General features: G+C 47.3%; 1 protein-coding gene across 4 annotated transcripts in view; it reads right to left on the reverse strand.

The window, feature by feature from the left end:
• Nucleotides 1–17,706, reverse strand: part of LOC134933423 (matrin-3-like) — a 117,356-nt gene extending 99,650 nt beyond the window's left edge. For 2 of the 4 annotated variants that reach the window (XM_063928625.1, XM_063928622.1), the window contains exons 1-2: nt 17,567–17,706; nt 462–564 (exon numbers count right to left, since the gene is read on the reverse strand). The gene's annotated coding sequence lies outside the window, so the exon portion shown is untranslated. Of the gene's footprint in view, nt 1–461; nt 565–17,561 lie in introns of all 4 variants that reach the window. The other 2 variants (XM_063928623.1, XM_063928624.1) reach the window with 2 other exon arrangements.
• Nucleotides 17,707–17,792: the final 86 nt, after the last annotated feature.

Below are 17,792 nucleotides of genomic sequence, written 5' to 3' on the forward strand. Positions count from 1 at the left end.
CATCCAAAAACGGGTCCTACTTACTGCTACTTAACCTCCAATGCATGGGTTGCGCTAGAAACACCGGGACACAACCCTATGGCAGGTCCCCTGGAGGTCACCCACGTAGCAGGCGGACTCCGGTAGCAGGGAGTCTGCCCCAGGAAAAGAAGAACGTAAAAATCAAAATGAACAGGATGCACAGCACCCTGAAGGAAAGACACCGGCTCTGAAGGGCACTTTAACCAAACTGAGCTCACTAGGCATACTGGGGTATGGCGGCAGAGGAGCCAGTTCAGACTTTAATTCTTAAAGTACCAGTGTCCTCCATCACTCCAAATGCACAGTGTAATGCTCCAGTGTCCCCAAGTGGATGATGGGAGAAAAACCAGCGATAATAGGATTTGATCTGGGAGCTGCCCAAATGGACCAGTTATATAACGGACACAGCAAAGCAGGTTTTATAGTGAGTGAAATGTTACCGAAAAAAAGATTGTGTCTGAATCCAAAAATAATAAGGAGCCCGTGAGGCTGGAAACTAAGGATCTGACTGAGAACCGTCCAATAACCTGTTCGTTCAAGTACCTGAAAAGATAAAACAGAATTTGCACAAGATATATGCAAGTCAAATAGCATTCTAACAAAAACAAGCCTTTAGAATATATAGTTTAAGGGTATTATCCTCCTTTATTTATATGGCGCCACAAGGGTTCCACAGCACCCAATTACAGAGTACATAAACAAATAATCAAGCAGGAAAACAGCAACTTACAGTTAACATTATAGGACATGTACAGGGTAAATAAACATAGCTACATCAGCAGATGACACTGGAATAAGTATCAGGTGGCAGGAGACTGCTGGATTTGGTGCAGTTGAATATTAAAGTAAGAAAAGGATAAGCACATGAGGGAAGAGGGCCCTGCTCGTGAGAGCCTACATTCTAAAGGGGAGGGGTAGACAGATGGGGTACATAGAGAGCGTGGAACAGAGGTTTAGGGTGAGATCTGGCTGGGTTTGGTGAAGTGGGTCTTGAGAGCCTGTTTGAAGTTTTGTAAAGAGGTGGAGAGACAGGGAATTCCAGAGAAGTGGTGCAGCATGTGAAAAAATAAGATTTTACTTACCGGTAAATCTATTTCTCGTAGTCCGTAGTGGATGCTGGGGACTCCGTAAGGACCATGGGGATAGACAGGCTCCGCAGGAGACATGGGCACTTTAAGAATTTAGGTTCTGGTGTGCACTGGCTCCTCCCTCTACGCCCTTCCTCCAGACCTCAGTTAGAGAAACTGTGCCCAGAAGAGCTGACAGTACAAGGAAAGGATTTTGGTAATCCAGGGCAAGATTCATACCAATCACACCGTATAACATGTGATAAAAACCAGTTAACAGTATGACAAATAGCATCAGGTCAAACCCTGATGCAACCATAACTTAACCCTTAATGAAGCAATTACTATATACAAGTATTGCAGAAGTAGTCCGCACTTGGGACGGGCGCCCAGCATCCACTACGGACTACGAGAAATAGATTTACAAGTAAAATCTTATTTTCTCTAACGTCCTAGTGGATGCTGGGGACTCCGTAAGGACCATGGGGATTATACCAAAGCTCCCAAATGGGTGGGAGTGCGGATGACTCTGCAGCACCGAATGAGCAAACACAAGGTCCTCCTCAGCCAGGGTATCAAACTTGTAGAACTTAGCAAAAGTGTTCGAACCTGACCAAGTAGCTGCTCGGCAAAGCTGTAATGCCGAGACCCCTCGGGCAGCCACCCAAGAAGAGCCCACCTTCCTAGTGGAATGGGCCTTAACGGATTTTGTCAGCAGCAATCCAGCCGCAGAATGAGCCTGCTGAATCGTGTTACAGATCCAGCGAGCAATAGTTTGCTTTGAAGCAGGAGCACCAAGCTTGTTGGATGCATACAGGATAAAACAACGACTGTTTTCCTGACCCTAGCCGTTCTGGCTACATAAACCTTCAAAGCCCTGACGACATCAAGCAACTCGGAATGCTCCAAGTCACGAGTAGCCACAGGCACCACAATAGGTTGGTTTATATGAAAAGATGAAACCACTTTTGGCAGAAATTGTGGACGGGTCCGCAATTCTGCTCTATCCATATGGAAAACCAGATAGGGGCTTTTATGTGACAAAGCCGCCAACTCTGACACGCCTAGCCGAAGCTAAGGCCAATAGCATGACCACCTTCCATGTGAGATATTTCAACTCCACAGTTTTAAGTGGTTCAAACCAGTGGGATTTCAGGAAACTTACCACGTTAAGATCCTACGGTGCTACTGGAGGCACAAAAGGAGGCTGAATATGCAGCACTCCCTTTACAAACGTCTGAAATTCAGGTAGAGAAGCCAACTCCTTTTGAAAGAAAATGGATAGGGCCGAAATCTGGACCTTACTGGAACCCAATTTCAGGCCCAAATTCACTCTGGACTGTAGGAAGTGAAGGAAACGGCCCAGCTGGAATTCCTCCGTAGGAGCATTCCTGTACTCACACCAAGAAACATTTTCGCCATATACGGTGAGAAGGTTGAGCTGTCACGTCCTTCCTAGCCTTTATTAGCTTAGGCATGACCTCATCCGGAATGCCCTTCTCTGCTAGGATCCGGCGTTCAACCCTCATGCCGTCAAACGCAGCTGCGGTAAGTCTTGGAACAGACAAGGCCCCTGTTGCAACAGGTCCTGTCTTAGAGGAAGAGGCCACGGGTCCTCTGAGCATTTCTTGCAGATCTGGATACCAAGTCCTTCGTGGCCAATCTGGAACAATGAGGATTGCTCTCTCCTTTTTCTTATTATCCTCAGCACCTTGGGTATGAGAGGAAGAGGAGGAAACGCATAGACCTATTGGAACACCCATGGTGTCACCAGGGCGTCCACAGCTACCGCCTGAGGGTCTCTTGACCTGGCGCAATACCTCTGTAGCTTTTTGTTGAGGTGGGATGCCATCAAGTCCACCTGTGGCAGTTCCCACCGACTTGTAATCTGTGCGAAGACTTCCTGATGAAGTCCCCACTCTCCCAGGTGGAGGTCGTGTCTGCTGAGGAAGTCTTCTTCCCAGTTGTCAACTCCCGGGATGAACAGTGCGCTTATGTGATTCTCCGCTCAGCGAAGAATTCTGGTGGCTTCCGCCATCGCCACTCTACTCTACTCCTTGTGCCACCTTGTCGGTTTACATGAGCCACTGCGGTGATGTCTGACTGAATCAGAACCGGTTGGTCGCGAAGCAGGTTCTCAGCTTGACGTAGGGCGTTGTATATGGCCCTTAGTTCCAGGATGTTGATGTGAAGGCAAGTCTCTTGACTTGACCACAGACCTTGGAAATTTCTTCCCTGTGCGATTGCTCCCCAACCTCGGAGGCTTGCGTCAGTGGTCACCAGGACCCAGTCCTGAATGCCGAATCTGCGGCCCTCGAGAAGGTGAGCACTCTGCAGCTACCACAGGAGTGACACCCTGGCCCTGGGGGATAGGGTGGTTAACAGATGCATCTGAAGATGTGATCCGGACCACTTGTCTAGTAAGTCCCATTGAAAGGTCCTCGCATGGAACCTGCCGAAGGGAATGGCCACGTATGATGCCACCATCTTTCGCAGGACTTGAGTGCAGTGATGCACCGACACATGTTTTGGTTTTAATAGGTTCCTGACCAGTGTCATAAGTTCCTGAGCTCTCTCTATCGGGAGATAAACCCTTTTCTGGTCTGTGTCCAGAATCATGCCCAGGAAAGGCAGACGAGTCGTAGGAACCAGCTGCGACTTTGGACTATTTAGAATCCAGCCGTGCTGCCGTAATACTTCCAGAGAAAGTGCTACGCTGTTCAGCAACTGCTCTCTTGATCTCGCTTTTATGAGGAGATCGTCCAAGTACGGGATAAAGGTGACCCCTTGCTTCTGCAGGAGTACCATCATTTCCGCCATTACCTTGGTAAATAACCTCTGCTGTGGAGAGACCAAACGGCAACGTCTAAAATTGGTAATGACAATCCTGTACCACAAATTGAGGTACGCCTGATGAGGTGGATAAATGGGGACATGGAGGTATGCATCCTTTATGTCCAGAGACACCATAAAATCCCCCCCTTCCAGGCTTGCGATGACCGCACTCAGCAATTCCATCTTGAACTTGAACCTTTTCAGGTATATGTTCAGGGATTTTAAATTCAGTATGGGTCTGACCGAACTACTGAATTTCGGGACTACAAACATGGTCGAATAACCCCTTCCCTGTTGAAGGGGAACCTTGACCACCACCTGTTGATACAATTTGTGAATTGCAGTTAACACTATCTCCCTCTAGTGGGGGGAAGCTGGTAGGGCCGATTTGAGGTATCAGTGAGGGGGCATCTCTTCGAATTCCAGCTTGTATCCCTGAGACAATTTCTATTGCCCAGGGATCCAACTGAGTGTGAACTCACTTGTGGCTGAAATTTCGAAGACATGCCCCCACCAGGCCTAGCTCCGCCTGTGGAGCCCCAGCGTCATGCCGTGGATTTTGTAGAGGCCGGGGAGGACTTCTGTTCCTGGGAACTAGCTGTGTTGTGCAGCTTCTTTCCTGTGCCCCTGGCAAGAAAGGACGCACCTCGGACTTTGTTTCTTTGTGATCGAAAGGACTGCATTTGATAATACGGTGCTCTTAGGCTGTGAGGAAATATATGGTCTCCACAGCTGTAGCTGTGGAGACCAGGTCCAAGAGACCCTCCCCAAACAATTCCTCACCCTTGTAAGGTAAAACCTCCATATGCCTTTTTGAGTCGGCATCACCTGTCCATTGCAGAGTCCACAGGACCCTTCTGGCAGATATCGACATAGCATTAATTCTAGAACCCAGTAGACTAATGTCTATTTGAGCATCTCTCATATATAGGACAGCGTCTTCAATATGCCCCAGGGTCAACAATATAGTATCCATGTCTAAGGTATCAATTTCCTCAGATAAGGTACCCGTCCATGCTGCTACAGCACTACACACCCAGGCCGACGCGATCGCCGGCCTCAGTAAGGTACCTGAATGTGTATAAATGGACTTCCGGGTAACCTCCTGTTTGCAATCCGCAGTATCTTTGAGGGTAGCCGTATCCTGTGACGGCAGGGCTACCTTCTTGGATAAGTGTGTTAAAGCTTTGTCCACCCTAGGGGAGGATTCCCAGTGTAACCTGTCCGTTGGCAGGAAAGGATACGCCATAAGAATCCTTTTGGAAATCTGCAGTTTTTTTATCTGGAGAATCCCAAGCATTTTCACATAACTCATTTAGTTCGTGTGAGGGGGGAAAGGTTACCTCCGGCTTCTTTTCCCCATACATATGCACCCTCTTGTCAGGGACTAAGGTTTACTCTGTGATGTGCAATACATCCTTAATTGCTATAATCACATAACTGATGGATTTAGACAATTTTGGCTGTATCTTTGCATCATCGTAATAGACATTGGAGTCAGAATCCATGTCGGTATCTGCGTAAATTTGGGATAGTGGGCGCTTCTGAGACCCTGACGGCCTCTGCGCCATGGGGTCAGGCACGGGTTGGGACCCTGCACGGAGTCTTCTGCCGCCTGTGAAGTCTTCTTTGCTTCTCATACCCACCCAGCTTCTGTCTTCCAGCTCTGCGAGGGGGGCGGCGGCGTGGCTCTGGGACCAGACTGAGGGTGAGATCCTGCGTACCGATCCCTCTGGAGCAAATGGTGTCCAGTAGCCTAAGAAGCAGGACCTAGCTTCAGAGAGTAGGGCTGCTTCTCTCCCTTCCGTCCCACGAAGCAGGGAGTCTGTTTCCAGCAGAGCTCCCTGAAAATAAAAAACCTAACAAAATACTTTCTCTCAGCAAACTCAGGAGAGCTCACTGAAAAGCACCCAGCTTGTCTGGGCACAGTATCAAACTGAGGTCTGGAGGAGCATAGAGGGAGGAGCCAGTGCACACCAGAACCTAAATTCTTTCTTAAAGTGCCCATGTCTCCTGCAGAGCCCGTCTATCCCCATGATCCTTACAGAGTCCCCAGCATCCACTAGGACGTTAGAGAAATCCTGGAGGTAGGAGTGGGAGGAAGTAATCCGTAGGCAGGAGAGTCAGTGGGGTCGATTCTATTCGGCAACTAATGAATAGCGCCGGGAATTAGCTCCCGACGCTATTCAATTCAGCAACTAGTTACGTCGGCGATGGCCCGTTCTCGCCGACAAAACAGGTAGTTTTGTCGGGAGAACGGGCATTCTCCGACTTAACTCCCCGGCGAGAGGCTGATTCCCGACAGAATCAGCCTCGCGCCGGCCGCGAGGCAGCACTTTTGTCGGGTTTCTCTTCTCATCCCCCGGGGATGAGAGAAGAATTCCCGACAATTGCAGGTAACTAGTTGCTGAATTGAATAGCGTCGGGAGCTAATTCCCGGCGCTATTCATTAGTTGCCGAATAGAATCGACCCCAGTGTGCATTAGCAGAGCTAAGACGGGTGGAAGTGTAAAGGGAGATAAGGTCAGAGATGTAGATGGGAGAGGAGTGGGTGAGGGCTTTGTAAGCAAGTGTGAAAAGCTTGAAATGGATTCTGAAAGGGGAGCCAGTGAAGGTCTAGTAAGAGGAGAGGTGGACGTAGTGCGTTTGGTGAGGAAGACGAGCCAGGCAGCAGCATTGAGGATAGATTGGAGTGGAGAGAGGCATTTGTCAGGAATGCCAGTCAGGAGATTACAGTAGTCCAGTCTGGAGATGACCAGTGAGTGGATAAGAGTCTTAGTAGCATCCTGGGTCAGAAAGGGTCTGATCCTGGAAATATTTTTTAGATGAAAACGGCAGGTTTGTGAGAAGTGCTGAATGTGTGGTTTGAAGGAGAGGGATGAGTCAAGGATTACTCCAAGACAGCACACTTGGGGGCTAGAGGAGATATTAGTGCCATCAATAGATAATGAGATTGTAGGAGGTGAGGTTATGCGGGAGGGAGGGAAGATGATCAGCTAGGTCTTAGACATGTTATGTTTAAGAAAGCGCTGGGACATCCAGGAAGAGGTAGCAGAGAGACAGTTGGAGATACGAGTGAGGAGAGCAGGGGAGAGCTCTGGAGAGGAAAGATTTGAGTGTCATCAGCATAGAGACGATATTGGAAACCAAAAGAACTAATGAGCTTACCTAGTGAGGACGTATAGAGAAAAGAGAAGAGGACCGAGGACAGAACCTTGGGGTACCCCTACAGTTAGTGGAAGCGAGGGGGAGGTGGAGTCATGAGAGGAGACAGAGAATGAACGGTCAGAAAAGGTAGGAAGACAGCCAAGAGAGGGCAGTGTCACGCAGACCAATGGCGTGAAGGATTTGCAGTAGGAGGATGGTCCACAGTGTCAAAAGCAGCAGAGAGATCAGTAGAATAAGTAGAGAGTAGTGTACCTTAGATTTAGCAGCATGGAGGTTATTGCATACTTTTGTAAGGGCAGTTTCAGTGGAGTGGAGAGGACGGAAGCCAGACTGGAATGGGTAAAGCAGTGAGTGTGAGGAAAGAAAGGAAGTAAGGCGGTTGTAGAAAATACACTCAAGGAGTTTGGAGGCAAAAGGGAGGAGAGATGGGTCGGTAGTTGGAGTGTTTGGATCAAGGGTAGGTTTTTGTTTTAAATAGGAGAGATGAGTGCATGCTTGAAGGCAGAGGGGGCAGTGCATGATGAGAGGGAGAAATTGAGATGGTGGGAAAGATGGGAACAAGCAGAAGGAGAGAGGTAGCGGAGGAGGCGGGAGGGGATAGGGTCAAGTGGGGAGGTGGTGAGGGGACAGGAATGAATGAGGGCCATGACTTCCTCTCCAGATGCATGGGAGAAAGATGTCAGAGTTGGTGCGAGGGGAGAGTTGGTAAGGGATGGGAGAAGGCTGGTTACCGATGGTCTGGTGTGATGTCCTGACGTATGGAGCCAATTTTGGATGTGAAGAAGTGGCAAAGTCAAGAGCAGTGTGGGGAAGGGAGATGAGGTGGAGGTGGGCAGAGGAGTGAGTTGAGTGGCAAAGAGACGCCGGGGGTTGGAAGACTGGGAGGAGAGGAGGTTCTTGAAGTATGACTGTTTAGCAAGAGAAAGGGCAGCACTGAAGGATGAGCGCATAAGTTTGAAATGGAGGAAGTCTGCCTTAGATCGTGATTTCCTTCAGTGTCGCTCGGCAGTATGAGAGCTTTTTTGCAGATATCTGGTGCATTTGGTGTGCCAGGGTTGGTGTTAATTTGCGAGGGTGAATAGTGGTTGGTGGAGCAACAGAGTCAAGAGCAGAAGTAAGGGATACATTGTATGTGGAAGTGGTTTTTTCAGGGCAAGAGAGAATAGGAGAAGTGGTATATGTAATATTCAAGGGGATCGGTTTCCACTAGCCCATACAAAGTCATCTGCTCTCTTCATTATAGAATTCAATGGGGTCGATTCAATTCGGCAACTTATGAATAGCGCCGGGAATTAGCTCCCGACGTTATTCAATTCAGCTCCAGTTAAGTCAGCGATGTCCCGTTCTCGCCGACTAAACAGGTTGAATTGTCAGGAGAATGGGCATTCTCCGACTTAACAGACAGAATCAGCCTAGCGCCGGCCGCGAGGCAGCACTTGTCGGGTTTCTTCTCTCATCCCCCGGGGATGAAAGAAGAATTCCTGACAATTGCGGGTCACTAGCAGCTGAATTGAATAGCGTCGGGAGCCAATTCCCGGCACTATTCATAAGTTGCCGAACTGAATCAACCCCAATGGGGTCGATTCAATTTACTGACCATTAAATAGCGCCGGGAATTAGCTCCCGGCGCTATTCAATACAGAGACAAGTGCTCCTCAATTGTCGGGAATTCTTCTCTCACCCTCGGGGGATGAGAAGAAATCTGACAAAGGTACTGCCGCGAGGCTGATTGTCAGGAATCAGCATTGCGGCAGGGATTTAAGTCAGAGAATGCCCGCTCTCCCGTCAATTCAACCTGTTATGCCCAGGAGAACAGGCCTTCGCAGACTTAACTTGAGCTGAATTGAATAGCGACGGGAGCCAACTCCTGGTGCTATTCAAGTCAGTGAATTAAATCGACCCCAATAATAGCAGTAAGACATCCACAGGATGGTTTATGACAACACTCAACTACGCAGTAGAATGCAGAAATACCACTCACATCTCATCACACTATGGGGTCAATTCTATTCGGCAACTAAAGAATAGCGCCGGGAATTAGCTCCTGACGCTATTCAATTCTGCTACTAGTTGCCCGCAATTGTCGGGAATTCTTCTCTCATCCCCGGGGGATGAGAGAATAAACCCGACAAAAGTGCTGCCTCGCGGCCGGCGCGAGGCTGATTCTGACGGGTATCAGCCTCGCGCCGGGTAGTTAAGTTGGAGAATGCCCGTTCTCCTGACAAAACTACCTGTTAAGTCGGCGAGAACGGGACATCGCCGACTTAACTTTAGCTGAATTGAATAGCGTCGGGAGCTAATTCCCGGCGCTATTCTTTAGTTGCCAAATAGAATTGACCCCTAAGTGCTACTAATCGGAATGGTTACCCCTAGATACATCAGCAAACAATCCAGCGTAAAAAAAAAAAAAAAAAAAAAAAAAAAGGCATAAAGCATACAAATCTACCAAACAAGAGGGCACAGATGTGGCAGCTAGTCATGACAGTGAAAGGAAGTGTGAAATAAGACATCTACTTCAAAAGCACACTAAAGGGTTGATTCTATTCGGCAACTAATGAATAGCGCCGGGAATTAGCTCCCGACGCTATTCAATTCAGCAACTAGTTACGTCGGCGATGGCCCGTTCTCGCCGACAAAACAGGTAGTTTTGTCGGGAGAAGACTTAACTCCCCGGCACGAGGCAGCACTTTTGTCGGGTTTCTCTTCTCATCCCCCGGGGATGAGAGAAGAATTCCCGACAATTGCAGGTAATTAGTTGCTGAATTGAATAGCGTCGGGAGCTAATTCCCGGCGCTATTCATTAGTTGCCGAATAGAATCGACCCCTAAGTGCACCCAATGGGGTCGATTCAATTCAGCAACAGATGAATAGCCCCAGGAATTAGCTCCCGACACTATTCAATTCAGCTAAAGTTAAGTCGGCGAATGTCTGTTCACGCTGACTTAACAGGTAGTTTTGTCAGGAGAACGGGCATTCTCCAACTTAACTACCCATGGCGATGCAGATTCCTGACAGAATCAGCCTTGCGCCAACTGCGCCTCCCCCCCCCCAGGGTTGAGAGAAGAATTTACGACAATTGCAGGTAACTAGACGAGTTGAACAGAGTCGGGAGCTAATTCCCGGCGCTATTTATCTGTTGTCGAATTGAATCGACCCCAATATGTCTGTTTACATTCTCCTGGGGTGACTAGCAGAAATTTTGCGAAGTCTGGCTTTGTTCACACCTTGTTGGCAGCGCGCCCAACAGTTTACACATTTAGTGGCTTCACATCTCTAAACATTGTCCAATTGGACAAAACTCAAAAAGCAATGGGCGTCCTATTGTTTTGCCGATAGGGATCGAGTAACTGAATACCACCCGGTCTAAAGTGCTGGAAGATAGGGCAGGTTTTGCAAAAACGCGTATTTTACTCCGCTTTGATGACAGGGGACTCGCATTTCAAACATGGACGGGTACGTGGGACGCACTCCGCTGCATCCAATCCCTAGCCTGCCAGATTGATCGTTCTGTGGCCCGGCTCAGGCTTTAAAAATAGGTGGAGCCTTGCCAGTCCGGAGTTGATGGCGCAGCTCTACTCGCTTTGGTGACAGCGGATAACCCGAGTCTGGAGGGGGGTGTTGGGGTCTGAGTGCTGCCAGTGTTCCGCGGCAGGGGGGTGGGGCTGGGTACTCCGTGATCCCGCGGCCAGCTCCGGGTGTTGATGTAGATTTTGCTATTAGCTGTTAAAAATCAGCAGTGGCAAGGGGGGCTAACTGTTCCCGCGGTGGGGGCTGGTTCAGGTACCCGAGCTGCCAGCATTACACTGACTAATGTCGCCACCAGCGCTGCACCTGTCCAGAGCCCTGTGAATTAAGACGGCCACTGCAGTGAGTGATTCGGGTCCCGTCTCTCGGCCGGAGGTGCTCTCCCCTCTCAGCACCTCCACCCCAGACTCAAATGCTGCATGTGCCCGACTTGTTTAACTATTCCAAGTTTCTTCCTCTATTGCTGTTGACACGGACACCTAGCTGATCGTCACCGGCTCCAAAAGTTCATGGGAGGGATGCAGAAGCCATCTCCATGGACAGTAGCAGCCCCTGCTTGTAAGTACTACTGATGCCAGGCAGGAAAAACAATACTATTGTAGTACAAGTGGAAAGTGCTGCTCAGCCTCTCTCTCGGTCACTCCCTCACTCACTCTGCCCCCCTCTAGCCATCTCCACTCTCAGACTTCCACACCCTCCCCATCTGACTCCCCCCTCTGTCCCTGTGACCTTGCTATCCATTTCCCCACTCCGTCTCCCCCCTCCCCCTCTGTTCCGTTTCTCCCCCCTTTCATTCTGATGGGACGCAGGAAAAGTCTGATAGGACATCATTTTTTTTTTTAAATGAGGGGTCCTTAGGACCTACTCTTTTTGGCTCAGTACGATCACTGTAGGGAGCAAAAGCAATTGAATTTTCCTAAAAAGGAGCAAACTATAGTCACACAAAGAAAACATTTAAAACTTAAAAACTCACCACTACAATCCATCTTGAATGCAGCAGCGAGGCTAATCTTCCTCACTAGATGTTCATCTGCTGCTGATCCACTTTACTGGCTATCAACCAAACTACACCAACATACATCTCTTTGCTTATCTTAAAATATATCCCAACTTGACCTCTCTGCATCTCATCCACACGCATTATTCGCCCCCATTCACAATCGCAGGAGTTCCTTCAGGCTGCATCTACTCTGTGGAATGTCCTCCCATGCACAACAAGACTCCTCTACTTTCCAAATATTCCCTGAAAACTCACATGTTCAGGCAAGCTTATTAGGTCCAGAACCACCCACATAAACTAAACAAATACTTATTTCCATTTATATAGCGCGCACATTTTTTTCTGTAGCGCTTTACAGAGACTATTTGGCTATAATCAGTCCCTGCCCCAGTGGAGCTTACAATCTAAATTCCCTAGCACATTTACACACTAGGGTTAATTTTATCAGAAGCCAATTAACCTACCAGTATTTTTCTGGATTGTGGGAGGAAACCCACGCAAGTATGGGGAGAATATACAAACTCCACAAAGTTAAGGCCATGGTGGGAATCGAACTCATGACCTCTGTGCTGTCAGGCAGTAATGCCAACCATTACACCATCCATACTGCCCATATCTAATTACATCATCCTGACCTCTGGTCAACTAGTGTTCCCCCTAGGATGAGGCTGGAGTTCGGGGGCACATTGGCGCACACGGCCATGCAAGTTAGGGGGTGTGGCAAATCCTAACACGATAGGTACCCATACATTGCCTATAGGGACACAACTGCTGTACCGAGAGCAAACTCAGGGGCTTGTGGAAAGATTTACTGTGGTCCTAATTTGGTGGATCTTTGGCATGAATGGGTGCTTCCAAAGAGCCCTGGAAGTTACACACACACACGAGGTGACAGACCGTAATGGGCCCTACACATTGACCGACGGCAGATACGGCCGACCCGGCGGCGGAGGGGCAATGAAGAAACTTCTCTCCCAGTCACCCGGCTGCATTGAAGTGCAGGCAAATATGGACGAGATTGTCCATATTGGCCTGCATGTACAGCTGACAGGGGGGGGGATACCAGCGATGAATGAGCACAGGGCCGCGCATCGTTCATCGCTGGAGCCTCCACACTCAAAGATATGAACGGTATCTCGTTCATTTATGAATGAGATCGTTCATATCTTTGACCGATGTCAGCCAGCGTGCAGGGCCTATTAGTTACCTTTGCCTCAAAGTGAAGAGCAGTGTGAAGAGGAGACTTAAGGTGGGTACAAACTGATAGATATGGACGGATCAGGCAGTGTTGAGCATACACACTGCCCGATCCGTCGGGGACTGGCATCATGAACTGGGTGGGCGTGTACACGGGCCCACCCAGTTAAGCGGTCTATTACCTCTGGCTGCCGCAGCACGTGTACGGGCGGTCGGGCAACCGGCCATACACACACCGACGCGCCGATATATCAGTAGATATATTGGCAGTCTGCTGTGCTGCAGGCCGACACGATATGTCTGACAGACATATCGCCCGTACAGAGTGGCCGACGGACCTGCGATATATCGTCCATTCAAGAGAACGGCCGATATATCGGCCAGTGTGTACCCACCTTTAGAGAGAACAAAAAAAGAAAAAAAAAGAAAAAAAAAAAAAGAAGGAGTCCTAAAATAGTGTTCCAGCACCTACTGGGTGTAATGAGCTCCTGGACAGATCTACATCGCATTTAACCTTTAAACAAACTTAGTAAATAGTGACCTCAATTTGTCCCAGGCATATGGAGGACACTGAAATGCAGTTCCAGCAAGCAATTCTTTGTGAATTTATACAATACATATGAAGAGTGACTCTAGAACAATCCCCCTGCGTTATAGTACAAAGTATACGATATGGCTGAAAATCCAAAAATGTATATCATATAGATTTAAAAAAAAAAATAAAAAAAATAATTCTTGTTTTTACTTGACCGGTCAAAAAAAAAAAAAAAAAAAAAAAAAAAAAAAAAAAAAAAACACCACGTTTAGTAACGTATGAATTATATGCACAAAATCCATGATAAAAGTCAGTCTCTGGACTATAATTTACTTCTATATTCCATATACTTATTATGAATTTAGCATATCACCATACACACATTTGATTCCAGAAAACTCTACATCAGTTCTTGATGACTTGCCACTAGCGATACGATGTAGCTGTCTACTGAACTGCTCCACACAGAAGTTCAGCGAGGGAGAGTCCCGATAACTTAAGAGGCAGACGACTGGCTGGTGGATTTGGCACTTGGCTAGCGCCTGGTAATTGCGTTGTTCCCGTCGTCAGAGCGCTGAGAGTCCCGTCCTCGGTGTGCTGCATACACAAATGTGCGGACTCTCTCCTCGCAGCTCCTGGTGGGCTAATGGTCGACAAGATGATAACAATGGTGACAATACAGGGGTCCAATACTTTCTGAAGCGTTTAACCCCTGTTGCAGGTGCTTTATCTTGTTGACCATTAGCCCACCAGGAGCCACAAGGTGAGACACCACACATTGGTGCATGCAGCACACGGAGGACGGGACTCTCAGCACTATGAGGATGAAAACAACGCAATTACCAGGAGCTAGCCAAGTGCCAAATCCAGCAGCCAGAGAGAACCTCTTATGTTATCAGGACGCTCCCTTGCTGAACTTCTGTGGAAGCCGGAGTGGAGCAGTTCAGTATACTGCTACATCGTGGCAAGTTATCAAGGAACTGTGAGGTAAAGTATCTATCCTGGAATCAAATACATGTATGGTGATATGCTAAATCATAATAAGTATATGGAATATACAAGTAAAATTATAGTCCAGAGACTGACTTATCATATTTGTGTACATAATTCTTTTGGATCCACCTCTATAGTGTTACTAAATGTGTTGTATGTGATGTTTTATTATTTATGACCAGTCAAGTATAAACAAGAAAACATACAAAAAAATGATAGAGATAGATAGATATACATATACACAGGTTGAGCATCCCATATCCAAATACAGACTTTTTTGAGAGAGTGACATAGTGAAACCTTTGTTTTTGATGGCTCAATGGGGTCAATTCTATTCGGCAACTAAAGAATAGCGCCGGGAATTAGCTCCCGACGCTATTCAATTCAGCTAAAGTTAAGTCGGCGATGTCCCGTTCTCGCCGACTTAACAGGTAGTTTTGTCGGGAGAACGGGCATTCTCCGACTTAACTACCCGGCGCGAGGCTGATTCCCGACAGAATCAGCCTCGCGCCGGCCGCGAGGCAGCACTTTTGTCGGGTTTCTTCTCTCATCCCCCGGGGATGAGAGAAGAATTCCCGACAATTGCGGGCAACTAGTAGCAGAATTGAATAGCGTCGGGAGCTAATTCCCGGCGCTATTCTTTAGTTGCCGAATAGAATTGACCCCAATGTCCACAAACTTTGTTTAATACACAAAGTTATTAAAAATATTGTATTAAATGACCTTCAGGCTGTGTGTATAAGGTGTATATGAAACAAATGAATTGTGTGAATGTAGACACACTTTGTTTAATGCACAAAGTTATAAAAAATATTGGCTAAAATTACCTACAGGCTGTGTGTATAAGGTGTATATGTAACATAAATGCATTCTGTGCTTAGATTTAGGTCCCATCACCTTGAGATCTCATTATGGTATGCAATTATTCCAAAATACGGAAAAATCCGATATCCAAAATACCTCTGGTCCCAAACATTTTGGATAAGGGATAGAATATATATATATATATATATATATATATATATATATATATATATATATATATATATATATATATATATATATATATATATATATATATATATATATATATATACACACACACATACAAATCAGCCGGCACTCATTCGTGTATCCAACAGCTAGCCCCGGTGCCATAGTCCAGTAAATACATGTAAATCCAAATGCGGAAAAAAGGCACTCCAGAGGCTGATTTCATTACACCTCTGGAGTGCCTTTTTTCCGCATTTGGAGATATATATATATATATAATTTTCAGCCATATATTTTATACTATAGCGCAGGGAGATTGTTGTAGTGTTTCTGATGTATACACCTGGGGATTCAATCTGTATTATTGGACTCTTAGCATTCATTTAAACAATAATTCTGCATTACTACTCTTCATCCAAATGTTGTTTCACTCTTCATATGTAAAAAAAAAAAAAAAAAAAAAAAAAAAAAGACCTGGTGCTATATCAAATATAATTAAGATATACTTCTACTCCTACTCGTCCAATACCTAACTTTTATCATTAAATTAGCAGCAGGAAAACTCACTTGGGGTTTACAAGTCAAATCAAACACCTGAATCACCAGAGGGTCTATTCATGTAGAAAATGAAATCAGAATTGCTACTTATCACTATACATCGCATCGCTTCGATGCGATGTATAGCCGTGATAAGTAGCAATTCATGTATACTTACCCTTCCGTCGATGCGCTGCGGTGTCTGGGGCTCCCGCGGTGACGTCTTCTCCGGCGGTCCCTCCCTGCGATGCGCGGAGTCCAGCGACGATCCCTTTGCGCATGCGCAGCTCAGTGACCTCCCGGCAGGCCGCAGTGGTTGCTGGGAGGTCGGGGGGCGGAGCCAGCACGAGGTGCCGAGCAGCGATCAGGGAAGCATTGAGCTTCCCTGATGTCTCCGCACCGCAGTTCAGGTTACGCCGTCCTCAGATGGCGAACCTGAACTCCATGGAGAAGCGGAAAGCAGAGCTTTCCGCACCTTCATGAATCGCACTCACCATACAAAGGTATGGTGATGCGATTCAGGCACAGAGCGGGGGTACCGCTGGAGAAGTCAGAGACTTCTCCACGGTAACCAGCTCTGTGAATTGCGGTAAGCAGAGAAAAGCCCTGTTTACCGCAAAACAGGGCTTTTCTCTGCTTCGTGAATAGACCCCATGTGTATACATCAGAAACACTAAACCCCAAGTCAGTTTTCCTGCTGCTAATTTAATGATAAAAAGTTTGGTATTGGACGAGCAGGAGTAGAAGTATATCTTAATTATATTTGATATAGCACCAGGTCTCTTTTTTTTTTAAACATATGAAGAGTTAAACATTTGGATAAATAGTAATGCAGAATTGTTTTCATGAATGCTAGGAGTCCAATAATACAGGTTACCCAAATTCCCACATTTGTGTCCCCTAACGAGAAAGTTACAGCTACAGATAATTATCTCAGTAGTGGGACCCAAAAATGTATGATTTTGAATGGATACTCAACCTGTATTAAATAGATCACCCAGGTTATAAACTCTCCACAGAAATTTTATCTGAAGCTATATTTAAAATCAATTCATGAAGGTTGAAACAAAATGACAAGGCCGAAGGCAAACGTGGAACCCAGAGACAGAATGTAGCAGCTAGAAACCAGCACAAAGTAGGATCCTCAGTAATAAGCAGCCCTACAAAATGTCAGTATTCAATGGAACCTAAACAATATATTTGTGCGGGAAAAAACAAGATGTGAACAAGATTACCCTCAGCATGGAACAGAGGGGCAACTAGTCCAAGCAGAGGGATAATCTCTTCTGAAACATGGACCCTTAAAGCACAATAGGCACCGTGCAGAAACATGGCGCACATGGCGGGGCTGGGCCAGGGAAGCGTGCAAGTCGGCCATAACTGCGATCACAATGTGTGCAGGGAACTAGATACTCGACGTATAAATATGCGCAACAATGTGACTGCACCTCCGCTACTCGCACACCCTATACCCGATGTTCCATTATGCGAAGTTTCTTTAAGATACAGGCTAACATGCCGGAGATCTATACAGGGCCCAACTCCGCCTTCCAGCACTCGCACTGAGGACCAGTGTACGACACAGTGGGGGCGGCAGCAGGCCGTAGTACGCCGTAGCCTCCATTACAGAGATCGCAGCAGAAAAGAAGCCGCGGCCCCGGGATGGGATCGACAGCGCAGTAACACACACCTTACCTGTTCCCGCTCACACACGCAGCAACAACAGCCACCGCCGCGTAGAGACAACCACGAACAGTCTGCTCTGACGAAGAAGGAGAGAACGAATAATCCCCGCCTTCAGCTAAGTACTACGAGGTTAGCGTGCCAGGTGACGTCACCAGACCATGTGATCAGAGGACACGTGATCGCGTGGAACGGGCAACGCCCGGGTTTCAACTTCTCGCGCGACTGCAGCGCGCGC

Source organism: Pseudophryne corroboree, chromosome 6 (assembly GCF_028390025.1).
Source record: "Pseudophryne corroboree isolate aPseCor3 chromosome 6, aPseCor3.hap2, whole genome shotgun sequence".
In the NCBI taxonomy this organism is placed as follows: domain Eukaryota; kingdom Metazoa; phylum Chordata; class Amphibia; order Anura; family Myobatrachidae; genus Pseudophryne; species Pseudophryne corroboree.